Source organism: Melozone crissalis, unplaced genomic scaffold (genome assembly GCF_028551555.1).
Source record: "Melozone crissalis strain CALT ecotype California unplaced genomic scaffold, PUWL_Pcris_2 ptg000103l_1, whole genome shotgun sequence".
NCBI classification, from domain to species: domain Eukaryota; kingdom Metazoa; phylum Chordata; class Aves; order Passeriformes; family Passerellidae; genus Melozone; species Melozone crissalis.
This window is the reverse complement of record NW_026535880.1, coordinates 1,841,668-1,847,470: the sequence shown is the minus strand read 5'-3', so window position 1 is coordinate 1,847,470 and position 5,803 is coordinate 1,841,668.

Here is a 5,803-nt window from a genome sequence, read left to right as displayed (position 1 = left end):
ACGACAAACAGGGTGAACAAAAGGGTTGATAGAAGCAATAAGCAAAGCAATGATAAAAAGGACAAGCAGCCAGCAGGCTCCTTCTCCTTCCAAATCCCTTGCAGGACTGAGGCCCTCCTCAACACAACTCCTGTTGCCAGGCAACGCACCCCACTCCACTCCTGGGAGCCAGTGGGTCCCATGAAGTCATAGATTAATGGAGTCTTGGAATGGCATGGGCTGGAAGGGACCTAAAAAATCATCTCATTTCACCCCCTGTCAGGGACAGGTAAAGGAACATTTTCCACTAGACCTGGTTGCGACAAGATCCCATCTAAGCTGCTCTTGGACACTTCCAGGAATGGGGCAGGCTCTGTTAAGGCATCACCATGCTCACAGGGAAGAATTTCTTCCCAATATCCCACCTATCTCTCCCCTCTGTCATTGTGACGCCATTTCCATGCCAAGCCCTTGTACAAAGTCCACCTCCAGCCCTTTTATAGTCCTTTTAATTCCCATAAAGTGCTCAAAGTTCTCCCAGGAGAGTACAGCCGCATTGTTTTTCTTTTGATCAGTTTAAGATGTGCGTCACATCTGAGCCAGTTCCCCCACTGCTGCAAACCCTCAGCCTGGTTTGGAGCATCCATTGGGATCAGCCTTTGCCAGGGGGCCTGTGCATGAGCCCCTGGCTGAGCTATGGGGTTGTTGGGGCACAGAATCCTTTCTTCTCAGGAGTTCAGGGCAAAAAGTCTCTGTGGGTGAAGCCTTTGGACATTTTCCTCCAAGTCAGGTTTTATGTCAGCTTGACAGTCCATAAAGAAGACAATGACATAATTGCTCCTGCCAATGTCCCCAAGACTGTTGGGGAAGACAGATCAAGTTCTTCCCTTCAATACCTGCCATTTACTATATGTTTTACTTTAGGTGTCCACAGAGCCCCATAATTACCTTGGGCTGCCTTGATTTGTTACCGAGCTCTCAAGGTAGCACTGACTGTTCCATTAACTGCCACTTTTGCAAAATTTGCTACAGTTTCAGTGAGGTTTCATTGTCCCCTGGGGAATGGCCTGGGGTGACAGGGACAGGGACAACCCTCCCAAGCCCCTCCCAAGCATCTCCCAGGGCGAGAGGCACAGAGACCCCTTGAGCATCTCCTGGGAACTGGACAAAATAAACTTGGCAGGAATCAAACTTAACTCTGCATAAATCACTTTGAAGAATATTTGCTCTTCCCACAAGTAACTTGTGATGGAAATGCAAACAAATCCCAAATATGAATAAACCGACAATCCAAGCATTGATGTGGCAATTCCAAGTTTCATTGGTTCCTGCACAGCTCCAGCTCAGCTGCTGGCAGCTTCTGATAGAAGAAAAGAGAAAATTTGGCCCAATACAGATTATTAAAAGGAAGGGGAAGTTCTGTGTAGCTGCCACAAAGGTAACAGGGATCAAGAGAAAAATGATTCATTCTCACATTTGGCAAAGAACCCAAGCCTGGGAATTCAGGAGATATTCGGGAATTTAGGTACTTGAGCTGGGCTTCTTGTAGGACTTTCAGCAGCCTTGTGTTCCTCACCGTGGGGTGAATGAACCTTGTCAGTCTCGCTGGTAACATTTGCTCCCTTTCCTCCAATGATTTTAACACACTTTTCAAGGAAGGACAACAAAATATTTTCTTTTCACTGGCCACCCACAACAGCCATTTTCCTCATCAGTTCTCCCGTAAGTTGCTCAGAGGAAGCTGCATCCAAGTTTCCAAGAGTTCCTCCAGAGAGAACCACAACCTCCTCAGAGGACGGGAACCATGCTGTTGTCAAAGGCACTTGGGGACAGACAACAGTGCCCTGAACTCACTGTGCCAAAATCATGTCGCAATCTGGTTAAGAAAATTGTTAGAGAGATGCCTCAGCCCCAATTAAGGCGCTAACGAGACCAATTCCAAAGTGGATTTCATTGAACAGTAAATGTGAGGTAGAGAGAGAGATGGAAAGAAAGAGAAAAGGGGAGGAGAGCAAGGGAGTGACAGGGACAGAGACCTCCCCTTGAGCAGGTGTAAGAGTCTGTCCAAATTTTCCCTCATCTGCCTCACGATCATCATTTGAGGACCACTGAAGAGAAGATCCCCCCGTCTCCTCTGTAGGAGAAAGTCATATGCCACAAGGCCCTGAGACCTGAGAGCATTGCTAAGCTACTGTTTCCACAGGTGTTGTTTGCTGTATGCTACACTGAGCCCAATGACAAGAAGGGGGCACCGTGCTCTTTTTGCATCAACAGCCTTGGAAGCTGCCCCACCTCTCGGTCTGGCTGGACTTCTCCTGAGTGGTGGAACCCTGCCGAAGACCCCTCTCACTCGTTTGCAACCACCGTGACACACAGACTGAGATGTAAGAAGCCTCTTCATCAAGAGACCAAGACATCAAACCCCCATGTGAGAAAGCCCCCTCTTATACTTTCCAAGGACTGGGACTGAGACCCCCAACCCGGGGGAGGTGTGTGGGGAGAGGCAAGCTGACCAAAGCAAGATGGATGTTGCAGGTGTGAGCATTGGACCACAAAAACAATGGCTCACGCCCACTGCCGAACATGGACTGTGTGTACCCTTTCAAAACACCATTCTTTCCCCAAAACTACCTTTGATTCAGTTGCAAAATTCATTCTCCCTTCCCCCATTGAAAAAGAGTATAATTGGGGTCCAGATGAACTGTGCCTCTGAGATCTCCCTGACGTAACAGGCGGATCCTCAACTGGACTGGACCAAAGGACTTCATCTTTACGTTTGGTAGCTATACCCCCCTCTCTCTCTCTCTTTTCTCTCTCTTTCTCTGTATTTTTCTCTCCCTTAATCCCTCTATCGCATTTTGCTGTGGTCATTCAATAAAGGTGCATTTGTTTTGATTATTACTGCAAATCCCCCTGTACTGTGTCGGCTTTTTGCACCCTGAGATCAATCCATGAACAATCACGAAACCCGTTCATAAGGATGGATTGTGACACTGGGGTTACTGGGAGCTACCAGGCCCATGCTGGGAGCTCTCTGTGCACACAGTGGGAGGAACTGGGAGCAACTGGGAATGACAGGATGCATGCTAGTGACAACTGGAATGTCCTGGCAGTGACTGGGATAAAACTGGGGGCAGCTGAACCATGCTGAGGTAACTGGGAGTGCCTGGCAATGACTACGAGAATGTTCAGGGCAGCTGGGATATACTGGGAGTGCCTGAGACCATGCAGGCAATGACTGGGACTGGACTAGGAGCGACTGGGAGCCACTGGGAGCGTGCTGCGGGGAACTGGGACCATGCTGGGGGCAACTGGGGGCAAGTGTGAATGACTGCGGCCCTGCTGGGAGAGACTGGCATCATACTGGGAGTTACTTGGGGCTACACTAGGGGCAACTGGGAGAACTGGGAACACACTGGATCAAAGAGGGAGCAACTGAGACCAACTGGAACTGTGCCAGGGGCAAATTGCATCATAATAAAGAATGACTGGGAGCAACTGGGATCATACTAGGAGCAGCTCCTGGGTGACTGAGTTCTACTGGGATCATCCTGGGAGTGAGGAGGAGCAGCGCGATGGCTCCAGCGCTGGGGCTGGGGGCGCTCCTTGGGCCCCAGGGGGGAGTGGGACCCCCGGCACCGGGACCCCCCTGCTCCTCTTATCCTGCACAGGGACCCCCTGAATCCCCCATTCTGGACATCAGGACCCCCTGCTCCCCTTTTCCTGGCCATCCCATGGCTCCCAACCTCCAGACTTGCCATGGGCGTCACCCTAGGATGCCCTGGAGCACCTTGGATCCCCATTCTTGCCTTTCCCAGCCCCCAGCCCCACCTTTCTGCAAAAACAGAGACCCTCTAAACTCCCCCTTCCCGAACATCCCATCCCGAGTGTTCCCACCCTGGTCCCCCCTTTTTGGGAAACCCTGGACTCCCATTTCCTGGGCTCAAGGACCCCCTGGAATTCCCTTCTACCTCTCCACGTCCCTGCCCCTGTCTCCTGTCCCTCAGCTGTCCCCTGTCCCTCGGCTCTGTGAGGCCAGGGACAGCAGCAGGACGCAGGGCAGCCCAGGGGGAGAACAACCCTCAGCCCCAGCTGGGCCAGTTACCCCAGTTCCCCCCAGGTCACTCCCAGCATGGGCCCTGTGGCTCCCAGTCACTTCCAGTTACTCTCAGTGTGATCCCAGTATCATCCCAGTCACTCCCAGTATGATCCCAGTATGATCCCAGCATGGTCCCAGCACAGTCCCAGCTGTTCCCATTCACCCCTACCATAGTTCCAGGCACTCCCAGTATGGTTCCAGTCCTTCCCAGTATGATTCCAATACGAACCCAGTCACTCTCAGTACAGTGCCATTTGCCCCCAGTATGATTCCAGTCACTCCCAGATACTCCCAGTATTATTCCAGTAACTTTAAGCTTCCTCTGTGATCCCAGTCACTCCTGGTCTCCCCCAGTATATCCCAGTTGTCCTTAATGTGTTTCCACTCACTCCCAGTTGCTCCCAGTAGTTTCTAGCATTATTCCAATTGCTCATAACCACTCCCAGTAACCTCCAACATGATTCCTGTCACTTCCTGTATATCCCAGTTGCCCCAGCATGGTCCCAGTTGCCCTCAGCCTGTTCCCAATCACTTCCAGTATGATTCCAGAAGGATCCCAGTCACCCTCAGTGTGGTGCCAGTTGCTCCCAGTATGATCCCTTTGGTCCCCAGCATGTCCCCATTTCCTCCCAGTGTGATCCCAGTTGCCTCTAGCACAGACCCAGTCCCTCTCAATATGATCCTTCTCTGATGCCATGATGATCCCAGTTGCTCCTAGTATGGTCCTGGTTGCTCCCAGTTGCTCCCAGTCCGATCCCAGTTGCTCCCAGCGGCCCTGTGTTATGCTTTGGAGTGGGAGGAAATTTAGGGAAGTGATGCAAAGTTTTTTGTGTATCTGACAGTCTGTTGAGCTACTGAAAGCTAGACACGCTTTTGTGAAACACACATGGTAAAGATGAAAAAATTCAGAAACTTTTTTTCTTTGTTGGTCAGCAGGGAGCTGCTGGGTTTTGGCTTCTGCTCTGTGTCTGGGCTGGGCTGGGCAGTCTTGCTGCAGGCTGGGCTTCTTTTCTATTTTCTGGGCTGCTTGCTAGCTTCTCTCTCCATGGGCTCTGGTTTGGCCGCGCTGGGCCTCAGCAGCTGCTGGGCAAGGAGACAGGGGAGGCTGCGGAGCTTTAGCCAGAGCAGGGCTGGCTGTGGCTGTGAAGATCTCGCTGTCAGGCTGCTTCTTCTTCTTCTTAGCGTGGCTGAGACCAGAGACTTCTGTGGCTGGTGTAGAAAACTAAACACTAACTATAAAGCTGATCTGAACACAACTGAGCCACAGCTTTCTGTTAGTAGTAATTGGTGGGTTAGGTAGGCCTCATGCGTGATGTTAAGTTTTTCAGTACTTCAGTCTTCTTCTGAGTGAGAGAAAAGAACAAAATGCAAGTATATAAAAAACAACATGAAGACACTAAAGTCAATAAAGAAGAAGTTAAGTCTTAGATGAGAGGGCTGAGAAGATGCTTTGTGAAATAAACAGGGCCAGGAGACTTCTTCTCCTTTTTCAATGCCTTTATTAAAAGTGATCAGCTCAGGATTGGGTGGCTCGACGGGTCTGCAGTCTCCGTCGTCTCTCCCAAAGCGACTCAGAGCAGGAGGATATGCGCAGCTCTGTCCGCAAGGGGCAGAGTTGGGGATCAAGTCCTCGTGGGAGCCTTTAGGGCCTGCTGATCCCGTCAGATGGTACCTTTGCCGGCTCAGTCAGCCTCGTCTCACCGCCGGGGTCGTCTCTCTTGGTCA